Source organism: Mastigoproctus giganteus, chromosome 12 (genome assembly GCF_048544385.1).
Source record: "Mastigoproctus giganteus isolate SK-2022 chromosome 12, ASM4854438v1, whole genome shotgun sequence".
Classification (NCBI taxonomy): Eukaryota; Metazoa; Arthropoda; class Arachnida; order Uropygi; family Thelyphonidae; genus Mastigoproctus; species Mastigoproctus giganteus.
Window position 1 is genome coordinate 134,258,078 of NC_143586.1, and position 22,287 is coordinate 134,280,364.

Here is a 22,287-nt window from a genome sequence, read left to right on the forward strand (position 1 = left end):
GAAAAGGGGATGGGGCAGAATAAATATTGAGCTTACTGGAGAATAGTTAGAGCACTTTACATTGATGGGAATGAAGAGAACTAGGGGATCCAGGAACACCACCATTTGCATATGAATTTTTAGTTGTTTTGTTATATAACGAAACGTGGTTGTCCATACAACCACGTATGCCACATTCTCATAGGTCATCAGAATGTGTTTGTTATTAAAATAATTCGCTAGTATTATCTTTGGTTAAAGAAACAGAATTTTCATCGAAAACTAAGGCCTTGAGGCGTCAGTTTATCGCGTATTCATATTTAATGTATTTTACGACCATGCCTATTTTGAGGGACGAAAACATTTATGCACCATTGCCGGAGGCCGAACAACTAGGCCGAGGTGTTAAAGAAATCCATAAAAGCTCCTCCCGTTTGTACAAAAAGTATTTGTCAACTTCAGCAGGTAACTGAAATCGAATTTAGACCTTCAAACGGTGCTAGAGCAGTGATGTTATTAATTACCATACTTGTGTGGGTTACTTGAGGAGAGAAGAACTTTTATATAGCATTAGTTATTATTTATCCATGTAACCGTTGGAAAAATGATTAAAACGACCACATTCTGGTTCTTAGACATCCGAGAAATGGAAGTAACCTTTCTTTTTTGGCCTTTTTGGAGTCTGATACTGAGCTCCAATAAGAAAACAGCACAGCTAAAAACGTATTTTGTAGGGGACTGAGGTTGTTCGAAATTATCAGACAGTATTGATAATACAGGTTTTTTCGCTGTCGCTATAGTAACGGTGGCATAGCGTGCAGATGTGGCAGCGGAAAAAAAACAAAGATTTGTTTTGGACAGAATTACGTGCAGCTCGTGAACTTTTGAACAGACAGATAGACAAACGTGGAGAGATACATCGGTTATGTGGGGAGGTACGATGCAGTTTCATTGCTAGTGACAACATCATCTGTTGTGTTCTCATCGGCTACTTGAGAGTTGGCATCGGGTCGGCAGAATTCTGTTAGCTTACGTTCTGCTTGATTTTTTGAAAGACAGGAAAAATAAAAGGCAGATCAGATGACAGCAGTGGCATCATGTAGTTTGATCAGCATATCAACATAGAACTTCTAATTACTGAGCAGTTTCATATGGTCAAAATAAAATGACACAAATCCCTTTGATCTTATTTATATTGGTATTCACAGCCCCTAAGTGTCCTCATAACCATCAGTGTACTGTGTGTTCAAGTAGTTCATGGGCCGATTTGCTATGTTGTGCAGGATGAAACACCAGAATTAACTGACTAGCAAAAACGCTGCACCTTTTGCCTGAGATCGGCTAACTGCGGCCTCGAATGAAGAGGACTTTAGAAATTCCTACAGTTTTCGACGGGAATCAAAACATCTCCAAAGGAGTGGTAGATGGCGATGTATCATGCCGACTCGACTGATACGGAGTCCTCCTTTGATCTTCGTTGGTAGGAAGATAAGCTGACGCAAAAGGGAATGTTTCCCCTCAGACAGGGGCAGACATTCCAGCTGGGGTTCAATTCTGCAATTAATAACAAAGTATTGTAACGTTTCTTTGACTTCACTCCACCTGCCTAACGTTTAGAATCTATTACTCAGGATAAAGTCACTAAGGACTCAATTATTAAGAAAATTATTTATATATTTTTTAAGCTAATGCCAACTGAAAAAAGTTAGGACAAAAGCTTCATGACACGAGCTTTGTAGAACATAATTGCATATCCTAATTTATTTAAAATGGGAAATGCATCATAAAAATTCTTTCTATGTGTTCACTTTTTAAATGAATTTTTCTTTTCTTTTATATTAATTTTGTTATGGTTAATTTTTTAAAAGAAATATAGTATATGGTCAGTTTGACATCACTTTTGCAAGATTTTTCTACCTAATTACTTTACTTAGAGGGATAAAAAAATTACGTTAAAATGCAATGCATTATACAGGCCTTACTTTGGCCAAAAAATTAATAAAACTTATTGAAGAGACTCTTTTGCTGCGCTAAAATTATTTTAGTACTCTAAAATACTTAGCTGTAATAATAATACGTAAGATACAGTACGTATCCAAGCGCATGTTCATCAATAACTAAAAGCTCGTGTGCCACAAAAACAGTAATGTTTTTGTCAATGGAAACATTCTAGGAAAATGGATGAGACAGGAAACTTTGGTCGATGGACCACATCATTGAAGCTGATATAGAAAGCCATTCAGCTATATTTGCACCACGAACAGTACGCATATGTAAACTGATTTTTCAAAGAGTCGTTTTCGGAGTCTCTGCTATTGTCCAGGTTAAGATTTCCAGTCCAGCCAGAATGGAATGAGGATGTCAAAGAATTCACTGTGGATACTGATAAGGCTTTGGAGGGGCCTTCCTGCTGTAGTGGAAGTCTTGGAAAAAAGAATTGCGGATTTGTGCTACTAATTAAATAAGTAACACTAAAGGAGTATACATTCAACTATTTAAAATTCGGCCTCCTCGCAGATGGAGAGGTGCCGCATTTTAGAGAAGTATATCTAGTGGTTGAGCAGTTTAACAGCAAATGTTATGTACAGTGATGTCAATTTTAAAGGAATGCCTAAAAGATAATGTCAGCGAGAATGTGTTTCAGAGAAAACACCTTTCCATTGGAAGATAAAAAAAGAACTATTCTTCTTAAGGAATAATTATAAATGTATGATCAGTATATTCGGCATTTTAATTTCGGTACTGAAGAGAATTTCCGTTTCTTGCATAACAGAAATAGCTTAGTTTTGTTTTTGAAGGCATTCTAAAAGGGGAACTATTAAGCGACATTGAAAAACTGATACAGAAGTCATCCACAATAAGGTTCGTTGGAACTGCGAATGCTCTATTTTATTGAACCAACGATCTTGTACTTGCTCCAGCGATGTCTGTGAATATTGATATAATTAGTACGTCAGACGACGTTGTCGGTGTTATACATTTCTTGTTTTCTGACAAAACTTACAAACTATTATTGCGAATTGAGCATCAATTTCTTCATGTAAGTGCAGTTTCTTAATCAGAAATGAACTTAGGTAGTCCATACAGCGAAAATTCAGCGAGCGACCCACTTGTACATCTTCAGGAGGTTATAACACTTTTGGAGTTCACAACTGGCCTGGTGAGTGGTGTTCCCCGAAATCTTATTGGTGCATTTGTAGTCAAGTAGAAGACTTGTGCTTTACTTTCCTTTTGGGAATTCTTGTCTTCGGTTGGTTACGTGTCGTTGTCTTTTAGGAGCGTCTCTTTATAGCGGTAATCATTCATTTTGATGACTACGGTTTTGCTGCCTTTATCTGCTGGCAACACTACAGTGGTATATTTCCAGACTTCTGAAGGTTTTTCAGTCACTACAATGGTATCATCAGTTTAGATTTTCCGCTCTTTCTTGGTCAGATCTGAGTTTCCTGAGATACAGGTCGTACATGTGTGAATATTTCATTTCTATTTTGTTCTCCAGTTGAATTCTTTTATTTATTCATCTACACTGTGGTGGTCCAATGCTAAGGAACAAATACAGATATATAATACAGGCATGACATGAACTACTCACGAGAAAACAGGGTTGTTAATTAGTGACGTAGGTATCCTATTCTTGTGTAATGGGCTGATGCAAGCTCAGTTTTCTGAGAGGGGAGGAGTAACCAGTGACTAGCAACCCTCTTGACTAGACTAGACTATCTTAATCACATTTTATTGCATTTGAATCTAACAATTTGGCTAGTTATTTTATATATACGATACTCTCGCTCTGATGATTCTATAGGAGAGCTTTGAGGACAAAAGTCTTCAATAATTGAGTCTGACAGTGATGCCAGGTACTATCATTAAACCATCACCTCACAATGAGTATCTTTATCTTTTCATGATGTTAACGGGATGGAATCTATTTTTCAGTTCTCTCCCGATGAAAATGCTCCGAAAATCCGATTAAAAATAATTTTGACTCATCTGTAAAGGGTATTCTCTTTGTTATGAATTCAAAGAGGCTTTTGTATGGCCTCTAGTAGACAGTAAACACTAGAATAAGTGGTGTCTGTGATTTGTAGCAGTTAGGACCAGTAACAGTGGAGATGAATCAAGTAGAGCCTCAGACAGGTCTTCGAGGAAGACTAGAATGTGGAACTGATTTCAGTCTATTTACAAAGCTCCGAGTCACATTTAGCCAATTCAACTTGGATGTATCCTGTCTGTTCTCCCAATTGCTTTCCACCATTACGAATCACCACACAGTTAATCTCTGACGCGCAGGCCAGGGGTTAACGGTGTGGTGATTATCGTTGGTCATGTATGACACATTCGTTCCACAAAAATTAAAGATTATTTGTTTATTTTGTCAATGATTGCTCTGTTGAAATCTATAGTACGAGCTATAAACACGGAATGCTCAAGTTTTCGAAACTGGCTTTTCTATAGCTATCTGAAAATTTTTCTGTGGCTACCCATGTTGTAACAAATTGTGCGCAATATTGTTTACATGGTCAGACAGACTCTTTCATATTCCATAAATGACAAACAAATATTTCGTTCTATTTTTATTTGTAGCTGAAAATGTGTTTGCATTATTTTCCTTTCTTTCACAGCCTTAACAAACTCATGCTATGACTGAAGTATAACTGCACTCCTATCTAGGAGTGTGCCTAACACCCGTAGTTCGTAACATTTATTATATATGTCATTAGCGTCTACGAGAACCTTCATTTCATATCAGTGGCTGATATCGCAGAGAATCAAAATGAATTGGGCAAATATATTTTCGTGTTTCTAAACGGTGCTAACCCAGTGTTCTCATGTAGCGAAAGATTCGGCCTAATATCTCGTTTGACATTTTATTTTTTACAACACTGTCCACGTGTCCCATGATTAACTGTGACGTAAACATCATATGACATAAACAGATTATTAAGAACTTCATCAACGGAAATTAGCACTAATTATCTTCAGATTCTACAGCATTAGGGAAATAATTTTATTCGAAAACGACTTCTCTAATTCATTATTTGAGTCTTTTATTTTGTTAACTAGTAATATACGCTTAATTAAAATGTTAATTTCTGCAAGAAAAAATATCATTGATTTGTAGCAATACGAACTGCCCCCGTGTCACATCTGAATGTTTGTGGGAAAATTTAAAAGCAAACCCACAAGATCCACCATTCCGGGCAGTATTTCGATTTTTTCAAGGTTAGATCAAACCGTAATGGCATTTTCATGTGGTCTTCCTTTACTCTTAGAAGATGTACAGTTTGGAATTGAGAACCAGTAATTCTGAGAGATGCGGCTAGAGAGTGCATTGGACCATTGAGTTCATTGTGAGGGCATCAATAGACATTCTTTTGAATTGGAGAAGTGGCAGCGTATCGCCAATACATAAAGGCGGTTCTAAGAGTAAAGTCGGTAACTACAGACCGGTTAGTTTGACTTCAGCAGTAGGGAAACTCTTGGAAGCAATGATTAAGAGCGCAATCCAGGGACATTTAGATAGAAATGGGCATTTTGAGGGACACAAACCATGTTTTTTTTTAAAGGAAAAATCATGTTTAACTCAGAAGTGGGTTTCCGGAGGATCAGTTCTTGGACCACTATTTTTGTTTTCATAAACGACATCGACGAAGGGATAAGGCGTGATGTCAAAATTTGCAGATGATGTAAAGATTGGGAGAGTCGTTAATGATCAGCGCAAAGTATCACTCCCTGCTTCAGGAGGAATTGTCACAAAAGAAGCAGCTGTGTTTCAATGCAGCTAAATGCACCGTCTTACACTTGGGGAAATAGCAACCTCAAAATACCTTACACACTTGGTGGGAGATTGAATTAAAAATAGTAGAAGAAGAAAAGGATTAGCGAGTCACGATACGGTCGGACATGAATTTCATGTCCGACCGTATCTCTACATGAAGCCTGTAGATATAGAAAGGTCATAACCCCCACTGTATGAGGCGACTGTGACTAAGTATGAAGACCCCATCTAAAAATGATATTGAGCTTTCTGAATGGATCCAAAGATGGACGACAGTACGAGAAAAGACATCGGATATGTGGGTTGAAGAGATTGCCAACAAGACCTTAGAGGGATCGGATTGAGATTTATAACGCTCTGAGAGCAACAGTACAATGTGAAAACAGAATCTTCACTATTATAAGGAATTCCAGAAGTAGGCACTATAAATTCAAATTACAGGGGAAGAAGTTTAGACTAGATAGTAGGAAGTTTTCTTTTAGTTAGCGAATTGTTCATTTTAGTTAGCGAGACCACTGTAGCCACCCTTACAAAAGCAAACGTCTTCCCTTTACCCTTGACAGTAGTTACGTCATCTTTAAGTAAATCCCACATCAGTACACTGCGATCACTGTCACCCAGTAAGTCCTTTACCTGCCGTTTCTTGATGAACGAAGGATCGCAGCTGATAATCAGATCAAGAGGAGTTCTCTCTCTTATTGCCTCTCTAACATGCTACTATTGAAAATAGTCATCCAACAGATCCACAAATGTATTTCGTGTGTGTGAAGCATCCGAAGTATCACCGCAACAGTTCTAGTCAATATCTGAAAAGTTAATCTCCCATCATAAGACATTGATCTGTTTTCCCACTCTACTTCTCTGTATAGTTGTTTGGTATACTAATCACAGTCATTAAGCTTCTAACACGCTCCTATTCTTTTTTCTTAGTGCTTATGTCCCATTAAGCTGACTCAACATTGCACTCTCCACCCATGTCTATTGGATGCACTGTCTTAGATTTAATATATTCTTAATTAAGAGCATAACAACTCCAACCACCTGCTGTACTGTCTGACTCTCCATATTCAAATTCTGAATCCCTTATGCACGAGTGACACTGTTTCCGATATTCCTACAATGTCTGCAGAAATTCCTGGTGATGACGTAATCAGTACTTCAAATTCATCAATTTTTTTACTACGCTGTTACCATTAGCGTATGTGCAAGTATACATGCAACTGTTCTTACTCTTACTTACCTTAACACAGCCCATGTATTTACTTGTTCCATGATGACCCAGAGCAGCACTTGAAATCCCCAACACTTTGCTTTCTAGGTTGCTGCTCATTCCAAATGCAAGAATTGCAAGAATCACTTTCACATCTCTGTGCAGTTCTAGTTAATCTATTAATCTGTGTATCCCCCAAAGCTAGTAGTTTTGCGATCCACCTAACACTGCCTCGATAGCATCAGCAAATACCGTTGCACCCCTTCTATTTAAGCGTATCCCATTCCTGTAGAAGCAATATCTGCTGCTAACAAGCACAGATCACGCTGCGAAAAATTCAACCCCCATGAGCCTTACACAATCTCTCCAGGGCCGCATTGATTGACAAGGCTCTCAAAATGTACTTCCGCCTATCGTATCTGGTTAGAATTGCAGATACCTTCAAATTTAATCCGAACTCCTGATTTTTCACCAACGTTACCTGTACTTTTTAAGTAAATCCTCAGATCTTCTACTATTAATATCGTTAGTTCCAATATCACCTTTCGAACCCTTAAAAGATATGTGCTTTACAACTCCACGTACTTCTGCTCCTGGCAGACATGCCCTGGTCCTGTTATTTCTAAAATACAAATTATTTATTATCAGTAAATATCATTTAATCAGTTAAAGAATAAGAGCAGTTGATTTACAAATCTCTATTACAAGGCAGGCTCAGACTTCCATCAACAGAAGACTGCACTGAAAATATTGTTTATCAAGATATGTTCTCTAGCGAAAGATGTTACTAATCACCAAACTAAATTAAACTTATTTTTAAATAACTGTTTTCTTTTATTGATTAACAGTAGTAGCTTCTCTTATCTTTAATTTCGTAATAAAATATATTTTAAACTTGATTTTGTTGAACGATATTCGAGAATGTGTGCTAATAAACGTTCAGTGAGTTCTGTGGTTATAAGTTTAACATTTACAAAAAGATCATACGAAATTTTAAATAATACCTTGTAGTAAGTCGGATTGGGTAAACTTGTTTATGACTACTCGTTTCATGTAGGACTCCTATTTCACTGGTTCTATATTATTTTAAATCTAATGGGATACTTTTTCTATCATTTCACAAAAAATTACATTCGTAATTTAAGGTGACAATTTCCAATTAAGCGAATACGATTTATACTAGACATACCAACACAAGGACATAAACGTAGATTTTTTTTGATTTTTTACAAGTGATACTTTGAAAACTTTTGAGGCCATGCACTTAACCAGCACGGACTGTAGGAATTGCATCTTTAGACCAAGCATAAAACGGTTTTATGGATCTAAAGGCGGAATGATCCTAACGAAATACGAGCAATTTATACATTCCCGATTCGCCAGCTCAGATGGCACTTGTAATACAATTCTTTATGCCAGCTGAAGCGTCTAGCAACGCAAAAATATATGCGCTAAATTCTTTCAGTTGCTGCTGAGCTGTATTAACGATACTTTAACCGCAGCATTACAACTGGCCGTGGGGTAGCATCTTCAGCTCAACGCACCTTTAGTTTCAGCCACCTACGTTTTCCATCTGCGTTGGAAACATATTGTTTGTTTTATGAAATCAGCAACTTCCAATGGATGAGGTGTTATCATCGTCTGGGTGCATCGCTCGGCTAAACTTTTCCTTTTCATGCGCATTTAAGGAAAATAGGCTTCTAGTTCGAACAAAATGTATCTCGAGAGGCCCCCTAATACCAGGTGGATTTTTTCAGACACCTTGATCATCTTTGGACAATTTTTCATTCTAAATAACCGCAGATTTTCTATTTTACTTCCACTCCCGCAACATATGCGTTCTTATTAATTTAAATTTTAAGATCCTTATATTTTGTACGTGTTGTTTAAGTTTGAAAGAGACGCAGTTGATGTAAAAAATTGTTCATAGTTAAAATTTATAATAAAAATTTATTTTTGCTTCTGGATTAATCGAAAATAAATAATACCACTGGTCAGTTATAAAAATCTCATTAAAATATGTGGGTTCCTTTAATACTAGAAGGGCAGCCTCAACCAAAAAAAGCGCCGTATTAAATTGGAGACCTAAACTAAAAATAACTTTAGAAATTCCTTTTGAAAGTATATTTTTGCTCTCTCTCTCGCTCTCTCTGAATTATTCTGGCTGTGTTGTGTACTGGAACACAGTAGTTGGCTGCATTTTTATGAGATTCAAAGTACAGAAAGAAATTTTTTTTCTAGGAAGATCTTTGCTCCGTCTATTTTTTCTGTTATATAAAGCTTGATGTTTCTGACAGTGCCAGTTCCAATTTTGATTGTATGCATTAGTGAAAATAATATTAGAGTTGTCGCGTGTAAAAGTTTTTTTCGGAGGAACAAGATTAATATTTGTAAAACCATCCCTTTTTGTTGAACGTACTTCTTGTTCCAGAGTCAATTTGTTTTTCAATACTATGACTGAGCAGAAAAATGAGAAATGCCAGTAGTATAACAGCTCCCGGGCCATATTTATGATTCAAAGTCATCCTTTTCTCTATGGATTATTCTCTAATAATAATTGGAAAATTTTCTAAATAGTTGTTAGGAACTTCTTGGGCTTCATTTCACATCTTGACCGAATTAATGATTTGAAACGAATGATTTTCATCCCGTAAAAAGCCATACTGACATTAGTATACACATAGGTTATTTCCAGATACAATATATTTACATCTGATGGCCTTAGTTGACTCAGCTCAAAATCCAAAACAATTATACCAATCAGACTAATAAAGCGAAACAAGATGAATTAAAAAAAGCAAGAAATGAAAACTGAGAACGAAGTAATCAAGAGTGAGGAAATCCCTCAGAACTGGTGGAAAAAGGGAGAGTTAGGAGGGAAGTTTAGGTGGAAGAAATGGATCAGTTTTTTAAGAAGGGAGACGGGAGAGAAATATCATTAAGAAGAAAGCGACTTGAGTTATTTTTACTGCTTAACAAGGCTTCCTAATTAACTTGGTTGTTCACAGCTTGTCACAGTTAACGCTAACAAAATTTGGAGTTGTTTTTATGTTTAATCGGAATGTACAACGTGTTATGCCTTAGAGACATAATCCAATAAACGCAATGTGTTACCGTGTATTTAAAGTTTATGCTAAGCTAGTCCTATAATAAAAGAAATCGTTAAAGAAAAAAAAGGAAGTTTTATAGTAAACAAAAAAAAAATCTTTATGGTTATCAGTCTTAGAAAAAATAATCACGGAGTCCAATAATTTGTTTATTTAATTTCACCTTGTTTCTAGGTCAAGAGATCGCCGTGCCCTGGTATTAAAATAGCTTCCTTGATTTTTTTCTCCTTTTTTTTTAGTGTCAGATGGTCTGTGCTACGGTCCACTGATCACCCCAGGTCTACCGGAAAACTTCGATTTAGACCCGTATTGTTGCTCGAGCCATGCAGAAACACGGCCGTTTTAGCCAGACTGCAATGTATGAGACAATATAACGTCTGGGTTTTATGGGTGGTCCACCAACGAAGTACCTTTCTGGCTCTCCTTTATAGCAAGTTTGGAGAATAGACCCACATACTAATGTTACGGATATGAAGCTTCATTTATTGGGCACGTGGAGTTAAACAGTTACAGACTTAAATCCGCAAGGAGTAATGTCGGAGGGAGTTCATGAAAATCGTTAAATAAACTTAAACAACCGGAAAGAGAAGCTAGCGTTCATAGTCCCTTGAGAAATAAGAAGTTTGAATTGAATGAACAAAATGTCAGCTTACTGAAATACTGTCCATTCTTGCTTCATACTACTTTGTCGTTTAAAAACCTGAGTACAATTATATAATAAATTTGAATTTTCGATATTCCGTTTCAATCTAAATTGGACTGCGAATTAAATAAACAGTAAATCAGCAATCAAAAAGAAAAACAGTAGCATTTCGGAAGATAACAGTAAGGGGAAAGGCTGTTGGTTGGACACATTTTATAACTGAAACATCCGTGGTCTGAATAATGCTGTAGTTTCGAACCAGGGTTATTCTCATCTCCCTTTTTCACTGCTCTACTAGGATATTTGTAACCTTGGATGCAGTATTTTCATATTTTTATGTTGTTCAATAATTTAATATCTACTTGTCGGTTGTTTTGTTTCTCTTAACCGTTTTGAACAAAGGTCTGAAGTTCTTCTCGGACTGGAGGAATTCTTTAATGGTATTTTGGAGTGTAAGTTAGTCTGTTTCAGGCAGAGATTGAAGATTTTTTTCCATCCAAAATCTGGCGTTTATATTTTTAATTTATTATTTGATTACACTGCAAATAGTACAATTTAATTAATACTAAAATGTAAATAGTTCTCTATTATAAGAAGGATTTATCAGTGTGTTAAATTATAGAAATCTTGTATAGGTTTTTGTTACTCTTTTCCCTGGTGTATTCTGAATAAGCTTACACAAAGAAATCTTTTCTACAAAGTTAGTTTGGGCAGCGGACCTTCTAACATTGAAGGCAAAGCGGTTTCGAAAAGCCAAGTGTATTTCTTTTTCAACTGCAAGTTTTTCTTTTCGATATTTCCCGCACCTGTATCTCTTCTACCTTATGCTTCTCTTGAAATATAATTTCCAGAACTCCAACGCTCCTCTTTCAGAGGATACCATCTTATTTTATAAAGTATTGTAGAGCACTCGCTATAAGAAGTTGTAGTATTACTTTCTGATATACTTTAAGCTTCTTACGCCCAGTTTCCTAACATAACTTCTTACACTTAATGTGACTGTTTTCTATTGACTAATCTCACGTGCATCTCTGCTGAAGATTGTTTTCAATCGTCGGACATCAGGAAGCGTTTTCAAAAAAGTATCTTCTGAATACAAGTAAGAGATCAATAGTCGAAGGCAAACACAATTTTAAATGGCTGCTAAAGTTGAATGAAATCTGATATAAAGTACTTCGAAGAAAAGACGCACGTGAACTAAATAACAGAAGTTCTTTTTTGTTTTAAAGATTGGCCTCACTTTGAAAACAAATAGCCAGCAGGCATGTCTACTTCTTAAGATCGATGCAGAAATTCCATAATAATAATAAAAAAAAGTGATGCCATCGTGCCCCTTCGGGAAATCTACTTGATAATATCGAAGAAAGTAAAAGACTAATCCTGTATGCTTCTTGGAAACATAAATGATGCATTTTCTAGCTCGATTGGAACTTTGGCAGCAATGAGATGCATCATTCTTAACTTTCTGCGACCATTATTACGTTTCTTATGCATTTCCCTTCTGGTAGCCTGACAGCATTTCGTATTCTGACATTATTTTAGAATAGGACCACTATTACTAGGTCACTAGTTGGTAAGGCTTGGAAATAGAACAGATTACCATACGATGAGAAACATGTAGCATTTTAGCTTTTAGTTTTATTCTCTAAAAAATAAAGCATGCAAAATCTATGTAAATAACAATATATTAACATATAAACCCGAAGTCTAGTGGTCGACCGCATATACATATAAAATACTCTTTGCATGAATGGCTTCAGCTGTGCTGATTTAGATACGAATTTCGTAGGTTTAGTATCCACAGATAAATATATTTTTTCCTGCTCATTTATGCAGCACGTAGACCTTAAACTCCAGACGATGTGACAAGTTCTTGACAGGATACGCTTTGGTGCTGAATATCCAGTTAATGTTTAATACAATTACGGTTTAAATAAAAATCATATTAGTATATCACAACAAAACATTTTTAAAAACAAAAGAAAAGTCGTTGAGCTTTCATCCAGAATATATCGAGCCACTTGGATCTTTCCATTTATATAATAATTATGATTATGAAAGTTAAAATAATTAAATTTGGCCAATTTAGATCATAATAAGCTTCATATTTAGGAAGGTTTCAAACTTAGCGTAAGAGCGGTATTTTAATGAGCTTTTTTAACGCAAAAATTAATTAAATTAACTTATAAGAATTTATCTATAAATATTCCTTTTGTATTCATTTTTGATTCCACTTATTGCATCCATATCTTTTTAACGATTTTATTGCTCTCTACTAAACTACTTATTTTAAAACCTAACAATCGAGTTTTAAATCAATTTCTATTTTCCACTTTTCTCTGTTTATTTTGAATTCCTTCTCTTTCCGTTTAAAGTTATTCGCCATAAAAGCTCAACAAATCTCCCTATCTGTTTATGCATGCCGCTAGTATTTTATTTATTCGTAAAGTTCCCTTATTTCTGACTCGATTTACCATACAGGAGCCAATAACTCTCGTGCTTCCAGCAACTTTATTGGAAATGTATAACTCCATTGAGAATTGCTCGTAAGCTTTTATGATTTGATTTTAAAAACAAATTAAAAAAAGGCGAAACTTCACAAAAAGGTTTTTAATATCATCTATATTTACATAAAAACCATATTAATTTTTTCTCAAAGGAAAGTGAGTTTTATTGAGAGTCGGGAGCTTTTTACCTTACCCATTTTCTCCTTAAATATTGGACTGGGGGAATAAGTTATTTCATTGAAGACTGACCGAGAGGGGAAAACTTGTGTTGAAATTGATTATCAGCTTTATAAACTTGTTTAATGCACCTTTGCAAATATTTGAAGTGAAATTCAGTGAAAAGTGAAACATATTTTTAGATTACTTTCTTAAAAAAAGCGGAGATGTTTACAAACTGATACAAAATATGAGGACCTATCAAAAATGTATTTGAGATTCAATAACACACAGATAGAATTACTTATACACTATTTTCAATACATCAACTGCGCGGTAGTCAATCTCCTTGGGACTGAACAGTCTTACAGCGGTACTATCATTATTGAAATGTATGTATGGCTTCCAGCATTCTCTACCACCACGCTGTTAAATCTTCCTCCTTTATGTTGGAATTTACAGTTTAGGAAAGAAGAAGAATCATATAAAGCTAAATCGGGTAGTAGGGAGGATACAAGAGTGTTGCGTTTTCCGGGTATTCAACTACAGACAGAAAACTAAGACTCGCATTATAATGGTGGAGCTAGACATAATATTCCCCAATTTTGTCCTTGTTTTTTCCACCTGAATCATGCATATGTACTATGATCTCTCGATAGAACTTCTGATTCACCTTCAGAGAGCTATTATTGGCAGACTAGGCCTTCTCTATCGAAAAATGTTAACAGCATCATCATTTTGGCAGTACCCTTTTCTGTCTCTCCCTTGGTACTTTTCTTTTGGCAGTATTTAAATTTTTAAAATCAACTGAACATTGTAACACAACTTAGTACACTAACGTGTATTAAATTTTCTTTGATGTTTTTAACAAATGATACGATAAGTGGATTCCGTTTTCAGGCAGTTCATTAAAATGTTGGAAGAATATTTCATTCTATTATACATTGATATCCGGCCGACCGGGCTAGCCGAGTGGGTAAAGTACCTGCCCGGCAACCCAAAGGTCGCGGGTTCGATTCCCGCCTCGGGCTTGGATCAAAGTACTGCAAAAAAACCTTGGGAGGTGCAATATGGCCACAGAAGCCGATGTGCCAACAACTAGCAAATCAAAAAAAAACATTGATATTGGGTAAGGCTTCATAGTCATTGATTTTATTGCAATTCTCTAGGATATAGTGTCATATTATCCACTCTTAATTGATTGGTTAATTTATACGCATCGATTACTTCAAGTCACAGTGAGCCAATTCGTACTATAATGGGACTCGAACTAGAACACTTTTCAAATAAGTGTCAACTCATCCACTACTGACACCGGAGTTGCGTTCGTTCATATCGTCTTTATCGTATTATATCCAAGGGCCAATCTGCAGGCCGAAAACAGTGAATTAATTCAAGAGGAAAACCAACTCTGTCTGGCTAACTGTAGTTTAGACTGAAGAGACAACAAACACTCGTTGATTGGAGGCCATGATGTATTGGCAGGTATGGTTTAATAATTACCTAAGGATTAGATATACGAAGTTGTGTTTTTAACGTGAAAAAGGCTTAGTCAAGTTTCTTGAATATATTTATCAATTCATGAAGCGTCAAAGATAATGACGATATCCCGGTGAACTACGACTTCTTTTGTAAGATCATTAACTTTTAAATTCGAATTGCCATATGTGACCTCCACTCTGTTATTTTGAAGAATAAAGTTTATTTATTGAGTGAAAATTCATTTATAGTTGCTTCCAGAATATCACTAAATTGTACATAAAGTTTAAGTAATTTTCAGATGCTGTAAGAAACTAAACGTACTCTTCGGCATGTTTAATTCTTTATAGGGAACATAAAATGCTCGCTCTTCACTTGGATACGAATTTTCTAAGCATAGAATATCACACAAAACATGAGTGAAACTGCTTAACAACAAAAAGTGATATTTCATGCATAGCCATTGTAGCTGATGTATATAATGATTAAGTAAACTACATATTTAAGACAGAACCTGCTCTGATTTTTCTTGAAGTTAAAAATCCTTGTCCCATTTGCTTTCAAATTTAGGTTATTTTATATCCCAGTTTTATCATACTTATTTGACCCATTTTTTTGAATTCCAAATACGTTGCCATGTTATATTCTCCCCCGTAAATTCTGTATTATTCCTTTTACATAAATGAAATCCATCAGTTGTCATTTTAATCAGTGTATTCTTATTTCATTTTGCAAATTCGACCGTAAAATCACAACCACAATTTAAAGATATGATATAGGCAGCCGAACTGAACTGTAAAACAGTATTTATTTAATTTTTCACCTTTATGTGTGGTTCATAAAAACTAGTATCCAGATAACATCAACCAATTCTTTATCAGACAACTGTCACGAGATCTGATTCTCCATAAGTGATCATATTACGGAGCGTTCCCATCCTTTAAAAACCTGAACTAATTAAGTGCAAGAACGAGCATCAATCAATCACTCTATTGGTTTACGGTCGGTTGAATCAAGTGAATACCTTTTTCGTCTTCGAAACAAAGCTTGTTCTGGTTTCTGGGTAATTCGTTACGAATTATTTAAATAGATTGCAGGAAATTGAATATTTGGACCACATTCCCGACGGCTAATAACGATCGTCTGTGAGGATTCGAAAGATTGTTTCCAGAAGCCCAATTAAAAAATAACACTTACAAGTGTTGTTATAAGATTGGGTGTTCCCTAGACGTGATTGTAAGAGTAATGTTATCATGATAAATTAATCTAGGAGGTTTATTCCATTCGTTTCGGATACATTTTAAGATGACGCCAAATTTTAAGGATAAATAGGAAATATACTTAGCGTGGCACAAGTATTTTCGTACTTTGTTAAGTATCCAAGACTCATAAATATTAATTATTTATTAACGGTTCATTTACTTCAAATATTGGTACTCGTTCGGATAGAGGTTGTGACCTTATCATTTCAATTTTATTAAATTTGATCTGTTGGATACAGCCATATCAATAGTAACGAATATCTCAAAGTGCTATTTTAATGCTTTTTGGTTATGACTTTTTTGTTGTACCATAACTATTAATATATAAGGAAATATATCTGCAATTGTTGTATGAGAGGGAATTGATGGTTTTAGTTACTCGAGTAATATTGGACTTTTCTGTAATCATATTGAAGTTAAGCTGTTCAATTCATTTAGCCACCCCTGTTATATAATACGCCCATTAGGTTCCGAAGCACCAAATAAGACGAAAGGCATTTTCCTTCAGTACTTCCAGATATAATGGCTAATGATAATGCTTTCAAATCGTTTTTGAAATAATAGTGAACAACAGATTTTAAGCTTTTGAATTTTTTTCTCCCGAAATATGGTATATCTCATGGATTTTATTGAGCTGAATCCAAGTTGATATTAGATGTTGCCTCATACAGAGAGAAATGTAGATTCCAGTTATTAAATTTGTTAAAATTTCATTAAAACAGCGTAAAAATATAGTAATTCTTTTTTTTTTTTTTCCTTCGCTTTCTGTCTGATCAATATTAAGCAATAATATTCTAGCATATTGGGCTTGCGCTTTCCCTGGTAACGTTTCTCCATAGTAGCAGTATCTTGATGAAAACGTTAATTGTGTTCAAGATTATCTCAGGGAAAAGGCTAAATGGGAATGGAGTACGCTGTTGCAACAGGATCGATAAAAATTGAGCAGATGGGCTGAGAGGTAGCAACTGAAGTTTAACATTGACAAATTCAAAGTACCGCATATGGGTAGAAATAATCCCAGAGAAACGTACCAACTGTGTGGTACTACATTCAGGATAGTGGAGAATTAAAAAGACTTGGGGGTAATTGTGCAATCAGATATGCAGTTTTCTGAGCAGTGCAGACGGGCTGCAAGAGTAGCCCGTCTGCCATGGTCAGGCCACGCCTTGAGTACTGTATACAGGCCTGATGCCTCATTTCAGGAAGCATGTAGAACTACTGGAACGAGTACAGAGAAGGTAAACAAAGGGTTTCACTTACTAAGAAAGGCTTAAGTTCTGTAAATTGCAGCATCTGGAGACTAGGCACCTGCGAGGTGATCTGATTGAGGTGTATGAGGCTTTGAATGGTTTGAGTAAGCTCAGTGCTGATGGGATTCTTCCTCTTGCCCAGATTAATCGCCTGAGGGGACATAAATTCATATTGAGGAAAGACAGTTGTAGAGTAGATTTGCGGAAATTTGCCTTTAGCCAGCGAGTAGTTGATTGCTGGAACAAGCTTCCATCTGTCATTGTGGAAGTTGACAGCTTAAATAAATTCAAGGCAGAACTAGACAAACATTTGGAGTGAACTGATGGGTGAAATGGGAAGATTTTTTTTTCTTTTGGCTGATGCTGTATAAGCGTGCCTTCTTCCATCATATGCCTCTACTAATGCTACTGCTATTTTTAGATACATACTGCAACTGAGATTTTGGTAGGCTTGTAATAGATTCTCAATCAAAATTTTATAGTTCTCTGTTTTGTTTTTGTTTGAAAAATGCTCTCATTTTCTTCAAGGATTTCCAAGCTTGCAATTAGTATAGCATATATGAGGCACCCTCTTTATGTTCGAATTGTCTCATTTGTAGCTGAAAACAGGATTGTTATAGACCGCCTGTAACATTTGTGTAAATGTCACAGACCTTTTAAAAGCACATCCACCCGAAATTAACCCCAAAACTGCAAAAATATCACAAGTTTACTAATATTTAACAACTTAACTCAGGCACTTAAAACTTCGACTGATTGACCCGTCTTGGAGGGTCTGACCTAAAGGGAGCAAGTGGAATATTCTAGAAATTGGTGGAAATTGATCACTGCAGCAATGTCAAGGACACTCCTGACTCCAGAACTTCTCAATCAGCAGTCTAACTTATGATGAACAGATAGACCAAAATCTAAGTACATAAAAACAAAATTAAATTATCTTGAGAACTGAGGACAACGAAAAAAAAAAGGATCTGATAATTCGAAATTAGTATTAAAAATATACTAAGATCACTATGTGCAGTATAAGCTAAACTGAATAGTGAAAAATTAATAAATAAGAAAATTTGATTTATCTTAAAAATTCGACTCTGTAACTGATGAAGATGGTGAGGAAAACCACCAACAATTACAGAATCGAAAGGCTCCAATGGCCATATTTGGGGAATCTTTGAACAAAGAAACATATACATTAATTAATATTTTACTAATTTTTCTCACGAGGAATTCTCTCTCTGTTTGTATTGTGCTTTGAAAAGTGGCTTGGCTGTACTCCCCCCACTTTTGTTAATGAGGGATTTTAGTGCGTTTGATCTCTGTTTTCCTGTAAAACACCTTTTTCTTTATCTTCTGAGTTTTTCCCTTCATTTTTTCATATCGATTGTTAAACTTCATTTACTGTAGTCTACAAATTTTAGAAATTACTCAATTCTGTAGCTTAATATAGTTCGATTAAGTCTTTATCCATAATAATAATGAATTATAAAAGATGGGTATAAAATTAATCATTCAAAGTTATGAACAAACAGTTTCGGCTTCTTTTTTTATTTATTCTCCACCACGGTTTGATGTAGATATCGAAAAACCTTTATTAATGCACATGGAGGGCGTTTTATTCTTCTACCAATGAATAATCGATCATTTTAACGTACTGTAAGCAGCTGGCATTTTTTTTTTCTATCGAAATTTCCAAGTATAGCTACAGGTAAAAGCCAGTACACATTATACGTGCGCGAATCGGAAATGTGGGGGCGCTACACTCACTTTTCCCTCTATCCTTTGCCGATCGCCTAATGTTCGCGACCTTTCAAGGTTTGCTAAGCAACCAGCGCGCGTGCACGCTCTCTTCAGGATTGTCAGTTCGGTTGTCCCAGGCGTTACTCCGTGCTGTTGCCTGCTCCCACTGTCTACGGCCATTTTGCGCATTTGGAAATACAGTGTGCGCGTTCCTTTAGTTTGGCGCATGTGCACTGAACACACTCTACTGTCAACATCCAAATTGGAGCCTGTGATATGGACGTGCTAGAGCAGAGGACACAGGTAAGGTGTATCTTTCTCATTTGAGAGACATTTTTTTATCTTGACAAATATTTCTCGCGCTTAATGATGATGTCTGCTTATAAGCGATTAACATTTAAAGGAATGACATTGAACAAATACGTCGGTCAATTTAAGCTTCCCCCTTCCGTTGTTTCCTATGCGTATATGTATGGTTTCCTTGCCAACAGAATAATGGCATAATTACGCGCATACAAATACACACATGCCTGGGGGGTGCGCACACACCCATACCTATACGCAAGGGAAAAAAAAAAAAAAAAAAAAAAAAAGATAAAAGCAGCCTGACGAAAAATTTTAAATTATCGAGTTCAAAATACATTTTTGATTTATAACCATCTTTTTTAATTTCGTTTATTAATTAAAGGAAAACGTTTTTCGCATTTATTCGATTCTTTTAACCTTCCCTGTAGTCCTAACAGTAATTACCCGGAAGTATGTCTAACTGCGTCATTCGGAACCGATGGCGATTTCACGTACACATATTCAACTCTTGAGCATCTTCTAACCATCTGTGCATCTAGCCAGGTTTGCCTATTTAAATATTTTCTTTATTTTCTGCTTAACCTTTTTTTTTTTCTTCTTTTCCACGCGTTCATTTTTGTTCCGGCAAGGATGACTCTTCATCGTTCCCGTAACATGTGTTCCGACTGTATTGCGTCAACGGGCAGATCTCGCCGTTAGTTTCTTGGCGTTTCTTAGCTGCGTTCCTGATCAGGCTTTCTCCACCGCTTCTTCCGCATGCTGATGGTATCGATCAAAGAAACATAGATGCGAAACAGAGAGAGAGAGAGAGAGACGGATGGAAGGATCGTTTTTGGCCCGTATCTAAGCAGCGTTCAAGGGCATCCTCTGCCGCATCCACTCTACTGCTTCTACTCTGGCAGCTGCTGCGACCAGCGGCCCATTTCCGAGGTTCATTTAAATGGTGAGCGTCTATTGCTTTCAATGTGTTCTGCAAAATATTAACGACAACACACTGCTCGTGGTGCCAATATTGCTAACGATACCTTTTATGCCATCTGGGACATGGGTTTCGAGTAAATGAAGACACCCAAGGATGCATAAAGGACGCTAAACCAGTTATTATATATAAGTCATTGGAAGCGTTTGCAGGTTTAGTTTTAGCGGAAGATGTGGACTTATTCTAAAATTATAGCTCTGCTTAGTCGCTTGGAGATGGCCAAATTTTCTTGTCATTAGAAGTAGGTACTTAATTTTTGAGGGGATAAATGGCAGATATTTAATATTTAAATACCTTTGTGATTGGTTTTCGATTTTCATTTGCGTACATTATTTATGACCGCCATAAGAGGTAGAAGACAATCAATTATTTATATTGGGTACATTTAATGAAACAGATCTTTGCGATGTTCTAATTAAAAATGCATAATAGTAGAGAAAGGTCATTGAAGTAATTGATATTAGTGACTTTAATGAATCCATTAGATACGTAAAACATTAAAGTGGATGTACCTCATCTTTGACGAAGACTGCTGAACCTGTTTGTTTGGAGACTGGGGGTCAAATATTATAGTGTAATAAACGAACTACACGGACAGTAAACACAACTGTTATTACCAAGATGCCTGTACACATATCCTTGATGGTAATGTTTTATTACTGTTGATCCTTCTAATATCCCAGCTACGTTCTATGGTGGTCATAATCGTGTACTCATAATCTTGACAATGGTCAATTATATAAACAGGTCCGCCCTTTTATAAAACCATTTATTCTTTCTTTTTTTAACAGAAATATTATTATTTTTTAAATTGGTTTATGTTAAAATGTTTACAATTCTTATTTTAATTAAAGGTAGTTGTCATTTTCAACTTCTGAGCAAACATTTTGCGCATTTTTCAATATCTGTGAATGTTCTTTTGATTTTTTACATTTAATCAACTTAGGATTTATATTTATCTTCTTTATCGATCAATTTTAAGTAATTAAAATACTTTTATATCATTTTAAATATTAGGAAAAAAATCTACTCGCTCATTTAATCAAAATGTGCAATTAAATAATGTTACTCAATTCTGTTTCTAGTTTAATAAAAGTTTAATAAATTACTTAAATTGATTAATTATTAATCTGTAGTCATGGTTCCGTTGGAGGACAATGATCTCTTTTCTTCTTCCTGCTGTTAACCACCCATTTATTATAGGCACCCATTATTTCCGACATCGTGCGTTATAAACGCACTTGGATGAGTCGAACCCGCCATTACAGCTGTGAGGCCAACACTAACTGCTACTATTTGCTACGATAAAAACGCCATTAACTTTACTTGCTATGTTTGTAACTCAAAATTACATGTAATAGATATTAATCGAATTACATGACAATTAGTGTTAACTCCATCTTTGCTTTAAGCTCTAATGAAACTGCTTTGATATCCCTCCAGTTATGCTTCGAATCTGTACAATGGACTTTTTTGATGGTCTAAGTATCAACAGTAATATTGAAAAGTTGGATATCCTACAGGATATCCAACTTTGCAACATTGTCCAAAAGATAATTGTATTTTCATCTGTTTTTATGTATGTATTTGCAAGTTGGTAAATGGTAACTTTTCTTGCCGAAGTTTATTTGCAAGCTCCTCCCAGAATTACTAGACAACGTGAATTATTCAGTTTTCACTTGGCTAGAATAAACAACGAGAGAAATGGAATTTTCCCATCGGCAAATCTGTATGGAGACGATGTTTTTGACAGTTCTGGTTCTTCACATCGTACAGCTGTCATGTTGGATGCGAATTCTGCACTATATATGTATATGCATGATTTATTCCAAATTTTCCTTTTGTTACTCTTTTAGACTGTACGCTAGGTAACTTATTTTTTCTAGATGCTTTATA

General features: G+C 35.7%; 1 protein-coding gene across 4 annotated transcripts in view; it reads left to right on the plus strand.

The window, feature by feature from the left end:
• LOC150077442 (sodium/potassium-transporting ATPase subunit beta-like) overlaps positions 1-22,287 on the plus strand; it is a 165,420-nt gene that overhangs the window by 56,214 nt on the left and 86,919 nt on the right. For 2 of the 4 annotated variants that reach the window (XM_090386657.1, XM_090386660.1), the window contains exon 1: positions 19,195-19,409. The exons of 1 other annotated variant lie outside the window; for it this stretch is intronic. The gene's annotated coding sequence lies outside the window, so the exon portion shown is untranslated. Of the gene's footprint in view, positions 1-19,194; positions 19,410-20,360; positions 20,633-22,287 lie in introns of those variants that run through there. One more of the 4 variants, XM_090386658.1, reaches the window with a different exon arrangement.